Here is a 24,213-nt window from a genome sequence, read left to right as displayed (position 1 = left end):
GCTATTTCTAAATAACTACTCCCCAGAGTCACTCCAAGTAACGACTCCCCAGCGCTTCCTGGGGTTCTAAGTCAAAGTAGCACATCCACAGTAAGGGAGCCTGCCTTGGACTAATTTAGAGGCATCCCTGTAGTGTGGACACGCTATTTTAAAATAGTTATTTTGGGAGTTATTATTTCAAAACAAGTTACAGGCAGTCCCCGGGTTACATGGATCGGACTTATATCGGATCCCTACTTACAAACGGGGTGAGGCAACCCCGCACTAGCTGCTTCCCCCCTGCAGACCAGGGAGACGCGAAGCTAGCGCCCCCCCCAGCAGACCAGGGAGACGCGAAGCTAGCGCCCCTCTCCCCCAGCAGACCAGGGAGACGCGGAGCGGCTTTTCTCAGCAGACACCTCAGCTTGAGAATAAAGGACTGAGGGAAGTGAGGTGTGGGAGAATAAAACTGAGCTCTGAGAAATGTTTGGCTAGAGTTTCCCCTACAATATGTACCAGTTCCGACTTACATACAAATTCAACTTAAGAACAAACCTACAGTCCCTATCTTGTACGTAACCCAGGGACTGCCTGTATTTCGAAATAATTTCCTAGTGTAGACATGCCCTACAATACCCCATTGTATTTCTTTTATTCCTGTCATCAGCAAGACACTGTCTGACTTTTTTTCCCAGTGAGAGGTACAATGTGACTATCAGTTAATAGTACTCTTCAAGTGAAATTTTGAATGATCTTACATTGCCACTAAATGGCCATCTGCTTTAGCCCTTTTTTCCCCTATTCCTGTAGCTCACCACCTCGGAGAATGGAGCAGATGTGCATGCCCTGAAGGATGGATAATTTGTTTGTATGCCATGTTTTGCATGCTGCCTTAATTCAATGGCTCGTGATTTCTTATGAAGAGACAAAACTGCTCGAACCGCGGTGGCCATTTTATTGGCAGAGTGCAGTCAATGCAGCTGTTCCTTTACAGCCTGTCACACCTTGCAATCATTGCAGATGCAAAACAGATGCACCAGCTCCAACACAAGGCACACACCAGGTGGATTTCCTTCCTCTAAAGGCTTCCCTCATAGCTCCAGCAACATGCAGCCATTAATAGCTCTCCAGGGCTGTAGAAAGGTGACCGTCCAAAAAGGGCATTTGGCTTCTGTTGCATATTGAGGGTGGGCTCTTAGGAGTACAGAACTGTACCCCTGAGGCTTTTGGGGGCAGGAGGAAGGCAAAACAGCAGTGAGCAGAAATGAAGTATCTGAACCAGGCCAGCTTCCTTATTTGCCTAATGGAAGCAAAGAATGGTTCTTGCACTTTGAAGTTGTTCCATTTCATTTGATAGACAGCACTAACGAAAAGCAACCCAGACAATAGATGACTGGATGAAATAGTCCTTGCTGTATTTCAGACCTCGGCTTAGGGTGCAGAGCAGTTTTGGTTTGGTGGGTTTGTTTAGCAGTGGGATAAACCCAGCCACGAACAATACAGAAAATGCAGATAAGGCCAGACAGCACTTGTCCTGGGCTGGCTGCAGGACTCAGTCATGCTCTCCCCAGTGGACTAGTTTCCAAGACCTGTCTGTGTTGTGCTTACTGCAGCTTTGAGGCAGGGAGGTGCAAAGGCATCTGTCCTGCACTTTTGTATTGTCCAATTCCCAGCCTGCTGAGCTAGTCCATGACACAAGACACATCAGCCTCAAGACTGCTCTAATTTATGCCCAGCTGCCACGTTTACTCCAGCACTTGAAGGTTGGCCAGACAGTATGGATTCCAAAAAACATCCTCATTTCTCTGGCTTTTCTCCTATGGTCCTTTTGTGGCTGGGAGTGGCATAAAGCTGGCTAAGGCAGAACTACATTACCTGGTGATTGAGTCACAATTCTAGTGGGGACCAGGAACTGGTCCATTGTGCCTCAGGAAGGCAGAATTCATAGGAACTCCTCTTGGAACCTCCAGACACCCAGAGGAGTACTGCAGTGGGGGTCCCCTTTAAGGCAGTGCAGTGTACACTCTCCAGGCATAATCCTTGCACTCCTGGGAGGCATAAGTACAGCAGTAGTGCTTGTTCACTGCCTAGAGATATAAAGGGGGAGATACTTGAGCCTGCCTGTACCCATGCATGAGCAGGGCCCAAAATTCTTAATGGATTCAGGAGTCAGCTGCATGTCTAGGATGATTAATGAGAAATAATCGTTAGGAGATGATTGCCCCTTCCATTGCCATTAGGAGAATAGAGAGGAGAGTCTAAAACCAAAAATCCCTCTCTGTAAATGTAAAGTGCAGGTGAGCCACTGGATGCACAACAGGGGAGAGGAAATCAGTGATGTCTTTTTGCCATAACTTTTTGATGAAGTGAAGAAAATCCCTGCTCAAAGCAGCTGCTAATGGAAACCTGCAATAACTAGCAGAAAGAAGAAAAGGGAACAATTGAACACATGCCATTGTCTGCCTCGGGAGAAAGGCCTATTGCCACTGTATTGTGGTTAAAGTAAATGGGGCTTAAAAGTTGGAATTATGCTTTAAGGGTTGGATTTTTAAAGCACCTACTGTATATCAGAGCATAGGTCCCATGGAAAGTTGATAGGCCATGAATTTCCTATTTCATTTACATGCAATTGAATATACCACCATAAGCACCTTCCTGAGTTGGGTCCATTATTGTCTCCTGGTCTGTGATGATAATCTTCTAGTTTTCCTGAGATTTGGTTAGAATCTGTAGGGCTGAGGATATCAGAGCCAGACTTCAAACTAGTCTGAGTGCTGAATCCCCAACTGCAACTATTTTTTATCCTTTTCATATTCATTTTCTATTACAGGTTGAACCTCTCTAGTCCCGCACCCTGGGGACCAGACCGGTACCGAACCAGAGAGTTTGCCAGACCACAGTAGGTCAATATTGTCTAGTAGCATTACCAACCCTGCCACTGCTTATTATACTCTTAGAAAACATTTAGGGGTAAATTGGAGCTAAATAACAGCATAGAACATCCAGAGCCAGGACTGGTGGCTGTAAACAAACTTTATGGGACCGTGGGAAGCTTGTCCACACCATGGTAACTAAAATCATGTCGGACCACAGATGTTGCTGGATCAGAGAGTGCCAGACTAGAGAAGTGCAACCTGTACTTTCATTAACTAGGAAAGAAAATGAAAGTAAACCCTTTGCTTTGATAGAGAGCCTGCAGCAAGCTTAACATCCTGCACATCAATCTCTCCCCTCTCAGTCCTATATTTACATAAGCCTTTCAACAATAACAATATATGGTCCAAGACAGAGAATCCGCACTTCTCTGTTGCAGACTTGGCTTTTTATAATACAGCTCTTCAAATGACTGGTGTAAGGAAGTGTTCCTGTTCCTGAGTTGCAGGTTGTCTGTCCTTTGTTTTGTTTCTTTACACTTACACATTTCTGAGAAGAAATGCAGGCCAGGTTGACAGAACGGGGGATTACATCCTGGAAAGCAGTGTAGGTATTTAGGTCACAATGGGCAAGCAAGATTTTTATTACCTCCTTTCAGATAAATAACTGGAGTGATCAGAGAAAGTCTTTGGAGTGAGAGTCATTTTAGAAAAGCTCTGCATAGGTCTAACTCTTTTGCCATTGATTTCAATGTGAGTTTTTACCAGGGACATTTTTCTTTGGTTCAAAAATTTTTAGAGGAAAATATATAGCATTTTTCGACCAACTGTATAGGCAAGAGAACTGTTATAGTCTGTCTTGCTATATTGCCCCTGTGTTCTTTCACAATATGCAGCAGTTTTCATGCATCAGTTTCCATTTATCTTTTTAAAAAAATAGGTTGCCTTTATTGCCTTGTAAGATAGAAATGCTCCTCTTCAGGAAAGCCTGGTCTACACTAGGGCCTGAGTCTGAAATAAGCCCCCCGAGGTCGATTTTCTAAGCAATGTGTCCACACTACCAAACCCAATATTCCGGAATAAGGGGCTGCAGAATATGAACTCTGGAGTCCTGCTTTTCATGAGGCATAACACTAAGTCTGAAATAATGTTAGTGTAACTTCTCTGGTGCCGCTAATTCAAACTCATTGGCCTCCCGCAGCTCCCCAGAGTGCTTCCTGGGGCTCTGAGTCCAAGGCAGGTTCTGTTAATGTGGATGCGCTACCTCGGATTACATTAATTTTACCCTGTAGTGAGGACACAGAACTTTAAATGTGTAAAATCAAGTGCCCAGAAGTCAAATGTAGTAAATTTGAAATAATTGCCTAGTGTAGACATGGCCTCAGAAACTTAAGCTCATTACTCCTGGGGAAAATACTGTGCCCCCCTCCCCAAAAATCTGCACACGAAACTTTAAAATTATGTGAAATTCTGCAAATTTTCTTTTTTCAAACTACATCTACATAATCATGCCAGTTTCAATTATTTTGGTAATTTATTCCAAAATACCTGTCAGCCAGTGTATTTATAACAAAACAGACATAACCAAAAAGCCCCCAGGAATAGAGGGTTAAAGAAATCCCTTTGACAACCCAGTTCATGTTTCTCTGCTCCTTTCCCACCCCAGAGCTCAGCCAGGGGAGTCAGACACCCACAACCACTGCCCTTCCAAAAGCCCAGCTGCAGGAGCCCCCCTTGCACAAATACTCACATCCCCTCCCTCCAGAGCCCAGACACAGCCCACGTTGGCCCAGACACCTGCCCCTTTACTCTTTAGAGCCTAGGGATCCAGAGGGAAAAACAGCCTGATTCCAGGTTGCACGCTTGTATGGAATTTCTTGTGTATGGCTGTCTCCATCCTTCAGGACATGCAGGGAACTGCAGCTGCTATGAACCCTCTGATCCCACCTCTCCTTCCCAGCAATATTTTCTATGTGCAAGGTGGGCTCTGGCAGGTCCTGCAGCCTCTGGTGGCGGCCAGCAGCTCTGCAGCCCATTTCCAGAGGGGGAGGGGGAAATTCTGCACACGCAATATTAATGTCTGCAAAATTCTGGTTTGTGCAGTAGTGCAGAATTCCCCCAGGAGTAGCACATGCCTAGTTTTATACACATGACTAATCCCATTGGTTTCAATTGGGCTGCTTATATATTTACCAATTTGGAACCTAAAAACCAAATTCTCTGCTCATGTAACCACTGACTGCAGTTTTGCTCCAATAATTTATACTAGGAGAAAATGTGGCACTAAATATATCATGGACTTTAACTAACTGGCAAGTAGAATGTCATGCTGCTGGAAGCCTTATAACTGAAAGCGTTAGAATGAGCACTTGTCTGAAATAAAAAGCCCTATGGTACTGGCTACATTTCCTTAGCATGTCATCTTAACTTCTTCTCTGCTGCATTTGGAAATGGGTTTGTGTGACACCTGGAAGCCAAAATACGGTTGAAATTCTGTTTCAGACTTTTAACCTGTAACGGTCTGTGGCTATATTTTTCAAAATCATTTTGAATAAAATGAAACATATACAATGATCCCAGTTTAAATCTGAGATAGTTGGACACTGTTGTCTTGATATCCACAGTTGTGTTTCCTGATACTTATAATGTTTCAAATATTGAGGTTAGCTAACTACTAATCTCACTGAATTATCAGAATGCTTTAAATCCCGCTTCTGTAAATAGGGCAATGATTTCAAGAAACATAATTTAGAATTTTAAAATATAAGCGCTTTTGAAAGACTTTAACACCTAACGCAATTCATTCTGTGGTTTCTCTTTGTTTTTTAATAAACCCATTTCCTGCTGTGTAACTTTTGTCTAATAAAACCTTAGATTAACTAACCCCCCTCACCTGCATGTGAAATCCAGAGGATGGCAGAGGGGCAATACACTGCAGTGCTTTGAGTGGTGTCAGAAGTGTTGTATAGAATGATTTTTCCCCTGTGGTTCTGTGCAGGTTGGGTGTGCATATATGGGTTGTCTTACTCATAACTCTGTTCATCCTTTTCACATCTTGGTATATCACAGGTAACTCCAATTCTAATGTAACTCTAATGTAAAGAATAACATAGCTAGTCAAACAGATAGAACTATCTCTTCAGAACAAAACCCATTTATCTTGATCTTTAACAACTTGAAGTGTATTCTCTAGCAGATATTCCAGTCTGCCTAGAGAGTGTATATGCTCTACTAATGGAGGTTTATAAAGGCTTTTACAATTCCTATGGTAACCCAGTAGAAAGGCCGTTACCATGGGGACTAGCCAAGCCTATATAAGCCTTCAGTCTTCATTAGAGTATCTCTGAGAGTGAATGCTTTAACAGTTAGCATTCTGGAACAGCTAACAATAATCTCTGGGTTTGGGAAAGGATCCATTCTTTTTTTCCTGCTAGAAATCCATTTATCTTACCAGCTTCCAATAAGCAATATTCAGCAACCTGAATGCCTATCATGGGCCACTAGAATGAACATCCAAAATGACCGTATATTGGTGATAGAACTATAATTTACAAAACCCTGTGGTATTCTTGCCAACTGCATCAACTGTGAGTTCAAAACAAGCCTTTGAATTTGAAGCCAATGTAAATAAAATGACAGAAGAATAATATTTCTGTGATTCTAGATAAGAAGCATGCATTACGTGCACATGTATGATGATAGTGATATTTATGCTATCATCATATATATATCACTAGCTTCTTGGTTAAATTGAAGTTCCAATTATCATTCACATTCCCCTTTCAAAATATTCCATTTGGGTTGAAATCTTTCATGGTTAGTCTCACCTCAGCCCAAATATATAGATATAGAGTCTGAATAAAATCAATTCAGCAGTTTTTTGAATTATGCAACTGGAAATAAACGCCATGCTTTCACCATATGTTCCATACAAAATGTTTGTGCGTGCATAACTCCCAACATGCCTTAAGTTAGAAACGCCAGACTTCATCTTAGCTATTTTTGAGTCTTCATTATCTTTCTCCTCTTTCTTTTATATTAATGATCCTGGTTTTTCTCTAGTATGTTTTTGCTTGATAGATCTGTAAATGTCCTTGTTATTCACGCCCTTGGGGTAACCTTCTTAGAGAGGCCAGTTGCCTTAGCTACTGGATACAGACCTCAGCAAGACCAGAAAAGCTAGAATAATTTGTTCTGGTTTAGGATTTTGTACAGGTGTCTTATCTTAGTACTTGAGACCCTTCTCAGTTCTAGTAGACTGTCACAGTAATGTCCATGGTGGACTTCATTGAGTCTTCTCAACTTCTTACTCTGATTACCTGAAGCTTTGTTTTAGGTAGGAATTTTGTTTGGTTAAGGGTGGGGCGCTTGAGGTTGTAATGTCAATGCCATACTGCTTGTGATGGAAATGTCATATCTAAGAGGAATCCGGGATTCTTCTAGGCTAGGTCTTTTACCTTGTGACTTGATCTCTTCTGCTCTCTTTTATATTGGCATTAAGTAATGATGTAGCAATCAACCCAAATGGTAACATTAAGACATTGACACCATTACCAGCAGTCCCTATCACCCAAGCCATCCCTCAAGCAGAGCCTCTAAACCAGCAAGATGCATGTCAGTTGTACAGAACAAGGCCATTCTAATTCCTTCCCTACATTTTCTCTTTCCCTATTAACAAATGCTCTGAGGAGTGAGCCTTTCACATGATGTCCTTGGATTCATAAAATCATTGCCAATTATTATAGTTGTGAATAACTCTTGACCTGCCCAGCAGTGCTAAGAATCAGGCAAGAGAAGGCTCCCTCAGCTAACCTCCGAGCAATACATCAGCCTGAATTTACAGATAGGTAATACAAATGGTCTGAAAGTCTGGTATGGGGGAAGAGAAGGGTGATTGGTGATATATTTATTCCTTTCTAGCTGGTGAGATTTATATTTCAAGATGATTAAATTAGGAAGTAAGTCAGCAAAGAGTTTTAATCCTGTTAAAGAAAGCATTCTTCCTTTCTTTTGGTTACCCACTGGCATTCTCTAGAGAGATGCCTTCCTCCCCAGGCTGCTTGGGCTCTCACAGCTTGATATGCTGGAAGGAATATGTCAGAACTAATCTTACAATGACAAGTTGCACTAACTGCCGACATAAATCTTGGCACTGACGCCAGGTTGAGTTGTTTAATAACTATTTGTAAAAGACAAAGTGATACAGATCTTTTCAAAATTCTAACATTTTGATAACCTTTTATGATAAAGTTACACAAAGATTTCAACAAAAGCCAGATAAAACCTCACATTACTTGATATGGGAAAAGATTATTAAAACAGATATAGATTTGGAGCATGCAACTCCATTTAGAAATAAATAGCTAGAGTTTGCCTTCATTACAGTTATTTTCTAATTAGCTTGTTATTAAAAACAATGAAGCGTTGTGAGAATTCAGATTATGATTACAATTGTGTTACAAAAAATAGTGCTCTCTTTCCTACTTTTTGGAAGGTAAAATTCCAACTGTGTTTAATTCAGTTAGTAAGATTGGCAGAAAAAGGAATCAGTATTTAATGTTTCCCTAATTTAAAAAAAAACCACATTTGTATGAGTCTCAAAACCACTTTTCAAAATTCAGCACTCCATTTATGTAGCCAGCAGATATTATAAAAAATGAGTCCAATTATTCTGAATTGCATTTCCGTAAAACATGCTGATTGGTCCAGGCTATTTATTATTGGTGAGAATGGTTTGCACAAAGTGTCCTTTGATCTACAAAAAGAAATCCATTTAAAAATATTACAAAAAGACTTGGGCTTTTTTCAGGTGTTTCCATCACCGTGATGGCATCCATTGATGACAAATTCTGTGCATGAGTTCAGGCATTTGTAATTTCCCAGGGTCAGATTGCTGCCTTCCTACGACAAGCCCAGGGAAAGCGGTCAGCAAGAAGGAAAGCTCAGTAATACTGCCTCTGTGCAGCATCCTCCAAGTTGATTTGTATGGATCTCTTGAGATTCACTGAGATACGAGGTGGTGATGTGGGCATGTTAGTAGCGTACTTAATCCAGCTCTGGATTCCCTGTTGCCTGAGGGGAGCATTCTCCTCTCACCTCCCTCCCCCCCCTTTCCAGCTCCTGTGCTTAGCCTTGCTCCTAGGCCCCTTTCTTCAGTGGAACTCTGGAAGGCTGTTGGGAGAGCCTGAGACAGGAAGAATGATATTATGCAGGAAACACAACCACCTTCAACCTGGAAAGTGGAAATCAACATTACCAAAGTCGGAATAACCGTACCAATTGCGAGCACCAATAAAACCTTTGATAGAGTAATCAGAAAAACAACTGGCCCAGCTTTATACAATTTGCTAATGGGTGCATCACTTGTACCCCATACAACAGCCCTTGGGGGAGGGGGGGGAAACTGACATACCGTTCACAAAAGCTCACCAAGACAATTCCAAGAGGTTGCTATAAGAGCTACAGTCCCTGTCTGGATGAGGAGTGTGCAGGACAGCTTGGGTAATATGGAAAAGTGACAATTCAGATATGGCCGCATACCTTTTCAACAGCTTCAATGCTTCTAGAAGAGCAAGGTGGATACAGGTTACTACAGAATTAAACATGTCAAGGTCCATCCTCAAAGTCTAAGGCAATACTTAGAAAATGTGGCTGCTCAGAAGCCTCCATGACAGCACCGTAGCCCAGTCTCTTGAAACAGCATTGCAATCCAGATAAGGACAAAAAGTGTGAGGTGAAGAAGAAATATCAGCAATTTAAACAGGACATACTGAAACCCAGGGAGACTTCCAGCCTTTTTCACCACGGATGAAATAGAAAGGGCGTTCAGATAAAACAAAACAAATAAAATCTATGGGCATGATAACATCTCCCCACAATTCCAGAAGAATTAGAAGGCAATTGCCTACCATCTTTCTAACAGAAGTCATCCAGGAGGATGATATATGGAAGATCTGCCACAACACAAAAGTAATAGCCTCACCAAAACCTGAGAGAGACCACTGCTTTGTAACTACCTCCCCATCTCTTTGCTAAACTGTATGCAGAAGTTACATGAAAAGCTCATTTTTCTAATATTATCCTTGATGATATACAGCATGCTGATGAAGGTTTCAGACCAAACCGTGGTTCTGTGATCAAGTAATCGCTCTCACCACACACACTGAGAATGGGTTCCAGACCAGACCAAAGACAGGTACACTATTCCTAGTTCTTTCTGCTACATACAATACAGTCAGGCATACAGGTCTGTTGTACAAACTAGCATTGGTTCTATAGAAATGGATTATCTCAGCTATGTGGAGATGCTGCTTGTTCCAAGTCTTGCTCGGATGACAAAAAAAAAAGTTCATGGATTTTTGTCATGAGTTGGTCCTCTCTAGGTCTCTCACCAGACATAGAGACCATGCTCACTCCAAGCTTTATTACAGTGTTCTGTCAAGCCACTGCCTATATTTTAGATTAGATTAGATTAGATTAGATTAGATTAGATTAGATTAGATTAGATTAGATTAGATTAGATTAGATTAGATTGACACACACACAAAAGTCTCAGCCAAATCCCTTCTTACCACAAGGGAAAAATGGAAACAGTACTAGTAACAAACAGTTCTGCCTTCTTTCAAACACTGCACTGTCCCTTTTACAGGACTTCCTCCCTCTCTGTTCATTGGATCCCAGCTGCTGGGATTGTGTCTACTTCTAATTAGCCCTTCAGCTGTGTCCTTGTCTGTTAACTGATCTTCCACTCAGGACCTATTTTGGTGGTGATTTGAGTGACAAGTTACTGAATCAATGCCTGACTCAGAACCCTGTCATAAGGTCCTGTGACAATGTTTTACCTCGGGGCTTAATTTTAGCACTCATGCTTTTCAACCTCTTCACAAGTGGCCTTCTCTACACCACTGCCAGGCATTTTATCCACACAGATGGCATCTGACTGCCAGTACAAGACCAGGATTTCAGTCTCTTGAAGAAGACCTGAATACTGACATTAAAGACATGTTTCCCTATTGCAAAAGATGGAAATTTAAACATAGCACCAAAAAAACCTGTTCCTGGCTGGTTCCATCTTATGCTACACAAAGGCCAAGAAATAGCTCATCTTCCACAATGCAGACAGGCTGGCCCACAACTCGAAGTTTGTGTATCTAGGTGGTACATGGAACTGTACCTGGACTTTGAAAGGAATGTTGGCCTGGCTATAGAAGAGTATTGCTCTCTAGTATGCATCAGCTCTGCTTACACAGAATGAGCAGACATTCCACTGAATGAAGCCATGCATAGAACAACGGGTACCATGACACTAGCCAGCCTGCCAACATCACCCCTCTGACGTCAAAAGACAAGTTGCATCACAAAATCTGCACCTCCAGATACAAAGCAAGCCCCATCTACTCCTGTTTAAAGATATGTTTAATCTACAGGGCCACGGTCTCAAAACAAGGCAAATTGTTTGGACAATTCCCCTAAGAAACCTTGATGTCACCTCCAGGTGGTGTACAAGGTGGCAAGAACAAACTTCAAACATAGCCAATCCCTATCTTGTGGCAGATCCAACAGTCCAGCAACCTGGTTTTAACCTTCCACACCATCTTGGCTAATGCTCAACTGCTTGAGACATGGAATGATCAGATGTGCTGTTCATGGCTATAAGTGGGGCCTTTGTGATTCCCCCTTTACCACTGTGGCCAGTTAGAAGATGTAGGCCACATACTTGCAGACTGCACCAATTGGCAAGGGCTTTCCCTTCTCCCTTCCCAAAAATCTGGAATACTTCAGCATCAGTGCCTCCTCCTCATTTAGAGGACACCAAATGAAATTAATGGGTAGCAGGTTTTAAACTAATAAAAGAAAGTTCTTCTTCACACAGTGTGTAGTCAACCTGTGGAACTCTTTGCCAGAGGAAGCTGTGAAGGCTAAAACTATAATAGAGTTTAAAGAGAAGCTAGATAATTTCATGGAGGTTAGGTCATAAAAGGCTATTAGCCAGGGGATAAAATGGTGTTCTTGGCCTGTTTGTCAGAGGCTGGAGAGGGATGGCAGAAGATAAATCGCTTGATCATTGTCTTCGGTCCACCCTCTCTGGAGCACCTGGTGCTGGCCACTGTTGGCAGACAGGATACTGGGCTAGATGGACCTTTGGTCTGACCCAGTACGGCCATTCTTATGTTCTCCTCCCACTAGGACTGCTCCTTCCTACCACAGCAATGGGTACTCTGAGCCTAATCCAAAGAGGATATGGGTTATCACAGCCCCAGCTAGAGAGCTTTTGCTTCTTACTTCCAGCTGTAGCACTCATGCTTTTAGCTCTGCTCCATCATGACCAACCTGAAAGGGCTCAAGAAGGGGCAAAAGAGGAGGCAGGATCTTGGATCTCGCCTCTGTAGCTGTGGGAGTGGAAATACGCTCCACCAGCCTATAGCATGGGCACAGAATCTGCAGTTCTACGGTAGGCCTGTGAGTCTGGCCCAAACTGGTTTTCACTGTACAAGGTTGCTATGGGATTGCCAATTTAGAATTCTAAAAACCAAATCTGTTTCTGCACAGCATGTTAAAGTAACCCACCCCGATGACACTTCACTTTATGTAAAGCAATTCTACTCATTCTTCCAGGGCAGATTCTGCCACCGCATCTGCACTCTGAGTTGTACCTGCATCTGCAAATACTCCCACAGATTTCAGTATTGCCAATCCCAAACGTTCAAGGAAAAATCATGAGTCAGTAAAATATTATGAGATTGACTTTAAAATCATTACCTTTTTTAAAATATAGCACGTCTGGTCTTTTTATCATTTGCCTTTCAGCCTTGAGGGTCTTTCAGCCGTGAGTGTTCACATCTTCAAGCTTTCTGCCACAGCTGCAAGGACCAGAAACCTACTTTTTAAAAATTAAAGCTGGCATTGACATGTCTCCAGGAGCTGGGACTTTAAGAAAAATACTATATATAGAGACTCACACTGAATTGCAAGAATGGACAACAATTGAGTATCATGCAAAGGGTTAGAAAGGCAACATCTGGCCCTCATTCACTAGTAGAATTGTGCAAAGCTCTGCAGTTTTATTTTGCAAGACATTGTCTTGGGTTTCAGTTTACTCTCCCACCAAATGTAACATTAAATTGCAGGGTCAAATGAGCTCCACATGAAACTCATCTGAAACACAGAATTTCACCTGCTTTCTAGTTGAAAGCAGTTCTAAGTTCTAAGTTCAGCTAGCCCTCAATGCCCTAAGGGGCATTTTGGTACCCAGAGGTCAATGGAACATAGGGCCATTCTGTTCTTGCCCTGTCACGGGGCTGACTTTCCTGCCCCCTCTGGAGGGCAAGGGTAGTGCCCCGAGTCTCTATATAAAGTTCCTTTAACAAAGGGCCCCCTGGCCCGAGTCTCTACGCAAAGTCACTGAGTGGCCCTCTAAGGCAGGACTGAAAGGCCTGTGACGACAAGTCGCTGGGGGGGGGAGGAAGGAATGGCACCCTTGGTAGGGGGACCAGGGCCCACCCTACTCCACCAGGTCCCAGCCCAGGGCCCTATGCGTGGCAGGATAGCCCACCACTCCCTTGGTGGGGAATCCGTCCAAAACACGCCGAGGTTCCCGGGGCAGGAGAAGCTGCTCCTGCACCCTCCCTGGGCCACTTCCTACCTAGTCCAATGGGGTCTCCTCCCACATTCTCACAGGGTCCTCTAATGCCCCCGGGGCTGTTCCTTCCATGTAGGCAGCAATGGAGTCGTCCCAACTCTCATGAGCAGCTCAGCTGTCTCCCTTCCAGGCAGCTGGCTGGTGCTGGTCAGCAGCTCCCCTCGGAGATTCTTCTCCTCTGGCAGTCAGCTCGCTACCAGCTGAACATGCCCAGCAGGGTTGTGGGAGCAGGGCTCCTTTAGACAGGGTAACCTAGCTAAACCCTGTGAGTTGAGTGCAAGACTAGCTCACCCTGTCATATGCCCCCTTTCCTCCAGCCACCCTTTCTGAAGAAGACACCATGCCACTTTGCAATCCCCCCTACACAAAGCATCCAAACCACTGCAGAGAATCAGGCCTAATGTCAGTGGAATTTTCCCAGTTTCATGTCTCCTCAGAGTTTATATTGTGCACTTTCACCACCTTCTGCGGCACAATAATTTAGAGTTTAAAACATAACATGATTAAAATGATCTATATGACCCTAATGTAGTCAACATGATCTCTGAAAAAGTCCCTGGTTCACAAGAACCCTCCCTGCTCAGCCTGCATCCTGCAGAGAAAAAAACCCAAGCAAGAAAATAGGCTTTGCAGCATTTTCTCAAAATCTGGTTGCAAATTAGCTCCAACACTTACTAAGCCCCACTGGACATTTCATTAAATGTGGTCCAAAGTCTGATAGAAAGCCCCAGTACCAAATATTTTGTCATTAATATTTCACAGAGTTCTATTAATTGTGAATGAGTATTATTATTGATACATATCAGTTACCGGTTGGGTGCAACTGTCTCTTTTCATTTAAGAAGCAGGTAAGCCTCTCTCTAGAACTAGCTAGCTGAAATAGTAGCAGCTTCCATCCCAAACACATGCACGTGTCACTGTTCAAAACAAAGACACATGGGAGACAGGAACAGAGGGATGTCACTGGGTATTATTTTGTTAAGGTTTGTGTGTCTCTGAAAGAGAAGCAGAAAATCAGAGAAGCAGAAAGCCAAGCAGGAGAGAGCTCCAGAGAAACAGGGATAGCAAAGCCAAGGATAGCTAAGCCAAGGATAAGGCAGAATAAGCGGTAAGAATGTGGCCCCAAGAAAAGGTAAGGAAAAGAGAGAGAGAGAGCTTTGGGGCTAAGTGCTGATGGAAAGGGGACTGGAAATGTGAGCAAATACACTATCTCATTGTTTGATTGCTGTTGTGTTCAGGATTGCAGGATTTTATGTATAGTCTTTGTAAATAAGTAAGATTGCAACAAAGAAACTACTGAATCCATCACCAATTTCTGTTCCTAACTGAACAGAAAAAAAACAAATTTGGCTAAGTACTCAGGTCAAAAAGGGGTAACATACATTCAAATCGGTCTCATTTTTTTATCCAAGGGTTTCCTGAACTTCTTTATAAATGTGGAGATAGTAATATTCATGGAAAGTACAACTGGTCAGCAGGATATTGGCAAGAACAAAATGTAGTCATTTTTCTTATGCTGTGAAATTAAAAATAGGATGCTTGGGTTGAGCAGAACAACAAGGATTCTGTCTGTTCTAAGAAGGGAAGACATTCATTTTCTAATAATGCATGCTTAGAAGAGTTAAGTGAATGACTGTCTAGTTTTGGATACTGCAAGTGAGAACATATTGAAAAGCTTGAATTGTAGAGATGAATAATACTTGTTTTAACTAATATAAGAAGGGTATAGAAAGGATGCCCCAATATGAGAACCATGAGATAAAAGAAATCAGCTTCTCCATGATGAAATGATAGCAAACTGAAAAAAAACCCAGAACAAAGGTACAGAAGAATTGCTAGTACATGAATGTAAGTTACAGTTTACTTATTCTGACTAGCATTGCCCTATCTAAGATAAAACATGAGTGTTGGCATAATAAGTATGCAAGATTGTCTGTGGGTCCTCACAGAGCACTGTGAATGGAAATGAACACTTGGTCTGGTCTATGCTACAACATTAGGTTAACATAAGCCACCATGTACCAGCCTAATTGCACATGTGTCTACACTTACATTTGTCTCCCACCAATATAAGTACCCCCTTAGAGCAACACAGTAACATCACCTCCCAGAACAGCGCTGAGCTATAGTCAATGTACTGAGATTGACACTGTGCAAGTATAGACTCTACCCTCGGTATGTTGACCCTAATAATCCTGCAGCAGCTGTCCCACAACACCCAGCCCTCTGATCACACCCCTGAACTCCACTGCCATGGAAGCTAGAAGGGAAAGCTCCTCTCCCATTTTAAAGTCCTCTTTGAAATGCCTTTTCCTTATTGTCAAGCTTGGTGAGCCCAGCTAGCCGATCTCCACTGTTGTATGCAACTGCCCGGTCAACCATCCACTCAAGACACAATCTGGCTTTCAGGAGACAAGACATATTGGATCCCCTATGCCTGTTGGAAGAATACATTGCATAGCCATAGCTACAGACCCTCTGTAGAATCATGGACATCTGTGAGCTGATTGAATGGGGGACTTATGAGGAGGACTATAACAGGGTCAGCAGCAGAGCTTCATAAAAGTGAAGATGCTGTGTCAGGCATACCACAGGACTAGAGAGGCCTATAATCAAGCAAGTGCTGAGCTGAAGACTTGCCATTGTTACAATGCTGTTTTTACCCCCATACTTGGTGGAGATCCTATCATCACCTCCAACAAGACCATAGATACCGCCATGAAGCCTGAGTCACAGTCCAGTGGTGTGACCAGGAAGGAGGAAGAGAAAGAGAAGCATGGGGGACATGCGAGCAGGGGTTCAGATATGCCATGAGACTCCATCACAGTCCAGTCAGTCCCAGCAGTTGAGCATGGGCAAACCCGACACAGGGGAAAGAACCTTTGGCAAGTGTGTAACTGTATTTCCCCTTTCAGTGATGTACTAATGGTGCCCTCCACTTAAATTAATGAAAAGTCAATAGCTGTGTCCTATTATCTCACTTCACAAGGTTGCTATGCCACAAAGAGAAGCAGCGTTGTTCTCTGCTTTTCATTGCCCTGTTGTAATAGGCAGGAGGGCCACACAGAGCAGATTGGTTATGGAAACAAGGATGTTCCCTGAATCCTCCTGAGAGATTTTGATGGACTTTCAAGGATGCGCTCTGCAAACCTCTCCCCTAGAAACCTTCAGATGGGACCCTTATTTCTTGCTCCTTGGTAGGATACTTTCCCTCTGCAGTACACAGCCTAGCAGCATACCACCCAGGCAGCTTCAGGCCAGCAGCAACAGCTGTAATGTCTTTGCCTTTGTTATCCTCAGGAGTGAGATACCAGCTGAAATCACCACTGCCCATGGGAAGTGGTGCCAGTATTCAGTACTATTACTCTCTAGTCATAATTTCATGCAGTGATTCCCTATTCATTTCCCTGATCATGGCTGGTGCTGTGAATGACACCATGCAAAGCAGAAGTATCACTGAGCACATCTTGTTTAAAGCTTTAGGGGAGCAAGGGAAGGGAGTTCTAAAGCTTAACTTTTGCTTTCTATTATAACTTTTGTGACCGAGCTCCTATTCCCCTGCAGTGGATCCTACACTTCTGGGTAGTGGTAAGCTGAATATTTTTTCTCTCCCTGTCGGTCTGTGAAAACCAGCAACTCCCAGTCTAATTGCTTCTTAACAGCACACTACAATTTTCAGTCCAACTCCTTTATTTTAGGGACAAACTAACCTGATTTAGATACTCTTGTCAGCTGGCAGGGGGGTTGGGGGAGGGGGGGAATTCCCTTTATTTCCTCCCTGGGCATGGAAACAACTCACTAGATTTCTTATCTCAGTCTCTCCACCTCTAGCAGGGGTTTATCTCTCTCAAACCTCTGGGGCCAAAAGGAGCTGTTCCCTGAGCAGAGCACTCCCTATCCCTCACCTATGAGCCTGCAGGGCTTCCTCCTGGCACCTGAGGTGTTTCTATAGCTCCTTCTCTCCTACCCCTGATATACTACTGACTGAAGAGTAGGCTTTTTAACCAGCTCAGGCCAGTCCTTGGTTGGCTCCAGGTATCCCAATCAGCCTGCCTCAACTGGTTCTAGCAGGTTCTTGATTGCCTCCAGGTGTCTTAATTAAACCGAGGTAGACCTTGTTTGATTACTAGGAAAACAGGGACTTGTTTAACATGAGGCTAATATACACACCTTCTCTTATTTTCTTGTAGCCAGCTGGCCTGACTCCATCACACTATATTGAAAATGGAACATCTGTTTTACCTGTAGCTGCTGCTATTGTGGCCTTGAGTGGTTCCTCCTCCTCAGCTGTAGAATGCCTAATCCAGACAAGGAGGAAAAAGAAGAGGACTCAGGATGACATGTTCAGTAAGATCCTACCATCCAGAGCTGCATCAGACTGTGAGCAAAGGGCCTGGAGGGTAGACTTTGCAGACAGCCTGGAGAAGGAAAGAGCAGACAGGAGAAAGTCCCATCAGGAAAAAAATCAAGATGCAGCAAAACATAATGGGGCTTCTCCGGAAGCAAATAGTCTTGTGGACCTGAGACTCCTGTGCCTGCTTCACTTTTTTCTTTCTGTGGAAAACTCCACTGCAGCACCTCCCTACAGTCCCCCTAAACATTCCACTAGGAATCAGGAGCCACATCCCTGCCCCTACCACTTCACACTGAGGGACATTAAAAACAGCCACAGCTTCTCATACACTGATGTGTGAAAGCCACTGTTGCTGTATATGTAGGTAAAATGGACATGAATGTTCTTTCCCCTTGTTAAGTTCTGGCCCATTCATTTATTAATATTGTAATGTATTTGCTTCTGAATTGCATAGACTTTTTTGCATTGCTTTTTTAACATAATAAAAATGCAATTATTTTGAATATAATTCACTTTTAATAGTTCACACTATAAGCTGCAGAGGTCCTAGCAGTTCAGGAAACACCCACTTGTATGTTACTGGACAGTTTGACACAAATCATGGGATTGGGGCAAACAATGTAATAATCATTAGTGCACAGCAAACACCACAAAATCAATATGTGCATTATTTATTTATTTGGTGTATGCAATCCAATCAAGCCACGCCACAGTGTTCTTATCAATGATGTTCAATCCATGAAGACCTCCCAGAAGCTGAGTCATTTTGCAGTCCTCAACAATGTGTGTCATGATTTATGGATGCCCACACTGACAGAGTGGATTGTCTAAAAGGCCACCAACATTTTGCTGCAGCACAAATTCCATGTCCAGTATGAAACTGGTTCAGGAGGCACCATTGACTTCCTAGTAAATCAGACTTGGGTTGGCTTTGAGAGGAACAAGATAATTATGTGTCACTTTCTCTGGGGACCATGAAAATTATTATGCCTCCTCTACCATAAATCTCTCACCCAATAAATGTATCCAAAATAGGCACTGTGATGGACCAAGTGGTTGATTAAACAAGTTTTTAATTAATGGTAGATGTGGCATGTCGCACAGTTTCATCACAAGCTTTGCTGTACTTTCCTCTTTGCAAACCTAGGTGAAGCAATATTGCAGAAAACGAGTAACTGATAGAAGAGTGGATTTAAGTATGCCTGAAAGATTATGTATGGTGAAATTAAGTTGTATGTCAATCGTGTTTGTGAGAGATGAAAAAGCCAATACTGTAGTGCAGCACTTCATCCCTGAATAACATAGTGGAAAGGCTGAAGTGTGAATTAGTTGTGAGTTAGTGTTCCATGTCATTCTGGCCAGTTTCCCAAGCAGGTTGTTGCACATTTTGACCTTATTTGCTATCTTTGTAAAATGGTCACAATATGTGAGAGTTCTAGACAATATGATGCCCAAATAGATCGGGTGTGAAACATGCTTTATTCACTGATCATTGAGAACTGCATTCATCTCTCTGCCTGCTTGTACACAGACTTACTTTCAGTTGGTATCAGGCACCACCGAGGACAATAATTGGCCAGAGCTGCCAGAGCTGCATTCAGACACTGTCAATTATGTCAAAAGAGTGTGACAGAGTGCAGAGACATATGTCATCTTCAGAAACAAAGTTGCATGATCTGGTATATAAGAGATTGTTCTAAGATAAGTTGAATAACGTTGGACACAATACTGATACTTGCAGAAGGGGGTTCTTCTGATGCTTCCATACATTTGTTCTATCACCAATGTGCACATGGGAATGGGAATTTCTCAAAAACAGAACCATTGCATATACTAACCAACTTGTTCTAAGCAATTTCATCAAAAGACCCAAACCGTATCACATGCCATGGTCAGGTCAAGGAAAACTGAATCAGTCTTCTCCTTTTGTTGGAATCCATGTTTGAGTAAAGTTGGAAGTGCCAGCACTTGATCACATGTACTGCAATCCCCGGTGAAAACTAACTTACTCTGGCTTCCACAAGAAGCACAGCTTCCTTCCCCAGGTGGTGAAATTCTTTGTGAAATCAAATTCTCAGCAGCTTAAAGCAGGTGTTTAGAAGTGATTTTGGTCTGTAGCTCAAAGGCAAGTATAGATCTTTCCCACGTTTCAGCAAGACAATGATCTTTGCTTGGTACAGTACTAGATTCTAGGCAGTCAGGAACCCCACAGAATCTCCAGACCCCAATGCAATTTTCCCCTTTCTTCCCTCCCCCATCAGCAGACCTGGCTAAGGACAGCAAGGTCCATGAGTATGCAATCTAGAGGCACTTACATCAGCTATACACTGCTTCTGTATTGTATGAATTCCCCCCAGAAATTGTGTAGTACTGTAGCATAGGGGCCAGAATCATGCCCAATAATCCATGCACCCTTGTTATTCCCTCATGAATTGTGAGTTTCTATGTGCCGGTAGTTTGCTTCCTGTCCCTGATATTCAGCTGTCAGAGGACTCTGTTGAGTGTGCTTCAGTAAAATATTTCTAATCATCCTCATGCAAATTTTCCCAACAACAGCCTGAAAGCAGCAACCGCTGGATCTACAAGGCCTTGGGACAAGCCATTCAAAAAGGATAAGCTGTGTCACAGAGGGAGGAAAGAATAGGAATTAATCTTCCTCTTTGGATAAACTTTTTAAAGGGAAAAAAAGCTCAAAAATTTACTCACAAATCAGAAAGTGTAATAATTCCCTGTTCTCCCATCAAGCTCACTCGAATTTGTAATATGAGCTGCAATAGTGCACATTGCTTCCATGAGCGTGGGTGAGCTATGTAGGAGCCTAATTCCTCTTTGTTTCAATAGGAGTTAGGCACATAAATCCCTCTAAGGTGCTGGGCAGCAGTGAATACGTCCCTGCTCTAACAGTCCCATTCTGTCTTCTAGAGACCCAAACCACACTTCACTGCCCAAGGAATGAGAGATTCGGACTGTGCATACAGGAGGTGGGGCAGCTGATGGCATCAGCAGAAGCCAATAGGGATAGAGCAGTTATGCACTAAATGAATGGGTAATGGCAATGCAGTCTAAAATCCAGGGAGAGAGAACAAAAATATTGACTCTTCTCCTTCTCAGAACTGTTGGTCTTTGAGAACATGAGCCATGTTACACGAGGAACAACACTTACAAGAAGCTGAGTAATTTTTTTCTTTGTCCAGTGATTGAATGTGTTCTTTGCACAGTAGATGCTTCCCAAGATGTTTTCAATGGAGGTGAGGCTAGGCGTCCCATTAGAAGAGGGACTGGAGAGCCACTTTCCCCACATTTGTGTCTTCCCTTGATGCAGCAGTAATTGTGTAGTGTCTCGCCAATGTGTGAATCGCGGATCAGAGCAGATGTCTGCAATAGGGACATTTCCTGCAAACATGATGGAGGCCAAGTGTGTTCTAACTGCATGTGCTGACAGCTTCACAAGGGGCATGACCCTTGGTCACTCAGCATATGACAGCGCATCTGGTAATCCACTTAGAGAGCCATTATAACTGCAACAAGGTGATCTCTTGCTTGTTCTAAGTAGGACACAGAGCTGGGTAGAAACCTGAAAAGGCTTTGTTCTATCCAAATAAAACAGGAGGAGCTCATCTACACTGAAAACCCTGCAGCAGCAGAGCTGTGCCACTACATGCCTCATTGAAGATGCTACCTGGGCCGATGGGAGAGATTCTGCCATCGGCATAGGTAATCCTTCTCCCGGTGAGACAGTAGCTAGGTCAACAGGAGTATTCTCCCATCAATCTAATGCTGTCTACACAGGGACTTAAGTCAGTGTAACTGTGTTTCTCAGGGTTGTCAGTTTTTCCACATCCTGGAGCAATGTAGTTATACTGAACTAAGTTCCTAGTGTAGACCAGGCCTAGGACTCAGAGTACATCTAAAGTGAGTGAGTCTTGCCCACATGCTCAGGGTTTAGCTGATCACCATATTTGGGGTCGGGAAGGAATTTTCCTCCAGGGTAGATTGGCAGAGGCCCTGGAGGTTTTTCGCCTGCCTCTGTAGCATGGGGTACAGATCACAGCTGGAGGATTCTCTGCATCTTGGGGTCTTCAAAGTATTTGAAGGCTTCAATATCTGAGATATAGGTGAGAGAATTATTTTAGGAGGGGTGGTTGAGATTCTGTGGCCTGCACTGTGCAGGGGGTCAGACTAGATGATCATAATGGTCCCTTCTGACCTTAAGGTCTATGAGTCTATGGGTATGTCTACACTACCCCCCTAGTTCGAACTAGGGGGGTAATGTATGCATACCGAACTTGCTAATGAAGCCCGGGATTTGAATTTCCCGGGCTTCATTAGCATAAAGCCGGCGCCGCCATTTTTAAAAGCCGGCTAGTGCGAACCCCATGCCGCGCGGCTACACGTGGCACGGGCTAGATAGCCTAATTCGAACTCTCTAGCCCGTGCCGCGTGTAGCCGCGTGGCACGGGGTTCGCACTAGCCGGCTTTTAAAAATGGCGGCGCCAGCTTTATGCTAATGAAGCCCGGGAAATTCAAATCCCGGGCTTCATTAGCAAGTTCGGTATGCATACATTACCCCCCTAGTTCGAACTAGGGGGGTAGTGTAGACATACCCTATGAGTCTATAAAGTGTGGAGCTTTGTACATCTGTCTGGAAATGTGGCTTTGGGGGAGGATCCAGTAAATATATCAATAGACTTAGGTGGAAACCACCTTTGAAAGAAATGTACCTACTCTGCACCTTATTCTTTGTAGAATATAGTGTATGAGGGCCCTAGTACCAGGCATACAGTTCCCCCACTCCGCTCGCAGAGATGTGGGATATTAAGAAGGCCACCATTGCTGAGAGGTGTAACAAAGAGCAGGAGGCTAAGGGCTTGAATTAAGGCCTTATAAGAGTTGACTGCTGGAACCTGGATCCCTGATTGATGGAAACAATCTCTCTGTACCTTTTAGGAATCTGGTTTTAGGATTAGAAAAAACCTGACTGCTAGCCCCAATTCTTTGAAATGCAAAAGTCTAAAATCCTGGGAATGAGTGGCACTGGCAGGTACACAAATAATAGATCCTTGTTCGCAGGTACAGGAAATCCCAAATGACTATGACCACAAGGAATGATGCATAGTTACCTCTGTCACCAATCCCCTCATTTCTGAATCTGCTGCACCTAGGGAAGTATGTAGGGCCAATCACAAAACCAGGTTCTAGTCCGCCAACGATCAGAACTCTTCCCTAGAACCTTCAGGCAATTTATTTAATAACATAGACATACCTCCCAATATGAAGAGTTATATCAGGCCAGGAGGGACTGGTGATATAACCCCGCAGTTTAACAAATATTTTTTCCACAAAAGATCAGCATTGTCAAATCCTTTTTTTGGAGGGGATGAGGGGTAGCCTAATCTTTACCTTGATGATGCATTTCATTCACTTCAACCATCACCAGTCAGCCCTGCATGGGTTGTGAGTAAATCTGTTTGAACCCCTGGGATGGAATTTGTGCTCCATGCACTCTATGCCTCTGGTGGAATAGATGAGGGCTTGGTTGGTGGACTGCTTTATTGCCTCATTTACAGGAAGGGCTACCTGCTGTGCAGTAGCCAGATGCAAGATATCTATTCGATTGTGAGGATTCTCCTCCACTAGTACCATTCAAGAAGTACTGGAAGGAGTGCTCAGAGACCAGGACCTGGATCTATACCGAGACTGCGGTACTGGCAGCAGTTGCAGAGGGTTTCTGGCTATTAGTACCATGTGCTAGGAAGATTGCCACCAACAAGGCTGCTGGGGTCTTGAGACTGATGAAGCCATAACAGACCCTAATGCCAATGCAAGAATTGTGTCACATGCCACAGTACTGGTAGAGGACTTCAACCTCAGTCAGCAGCAATGGTAGTACTGAAAGGCACAACTGATTCTTCACAGCCACATAGGCCTCAGCACCAATATGGGTGATTGCCCCCACCATCATCTGCAATGAAGTAACAGGCCTTCGCACACCGCTCCATTTTTCATACTCTAGGATCAGAGTACAAGGCACACAGGGCGTATGCATGGTTGCCCCTGTAGCAGTGCCAGACCGAGCCATACTTGTACCCCAGGCAGCGGGCATAAGGCGCATGTGCGGCCCCACCCCCGGGCACGTGGATCCTGATTGACATGGTAAGAGGCGCCGCACCCCTGAGCATACGGCACATGCACGGCCGCACCCCCGGGCGTGCAGTGCATGCGCAGCCCCGCCCCGAGGCACCAACCTATGGGGGGCACCTGATTGAAGTGGTAAGGGACGCCGCGCACCCGGGTGCACAGCCCCACCCCCAGGCGCATGGCGCCTCTTACCAGTTCAATCAGGTGCCCCCCATAGGTTGGCAGTCTGG

Source organism: Pelodiscus sinensis, chromosome 2 (assembly GCF_049634645.1).
Source record: "Pelodiscus sinensis isolate JC-2024 chromosome 2, ASM4963464v1, whole genome shotgun sequence".
In the NCBI taxonomy this organism is placed as follows: Eukaryota; Metazoa; Chordata; order Testudines; family Trionychidae; genus Pelodiscus; species Pelodiscus sinensis.
This window is presented reverse-complemented; position numbering follows the sequence as displayed.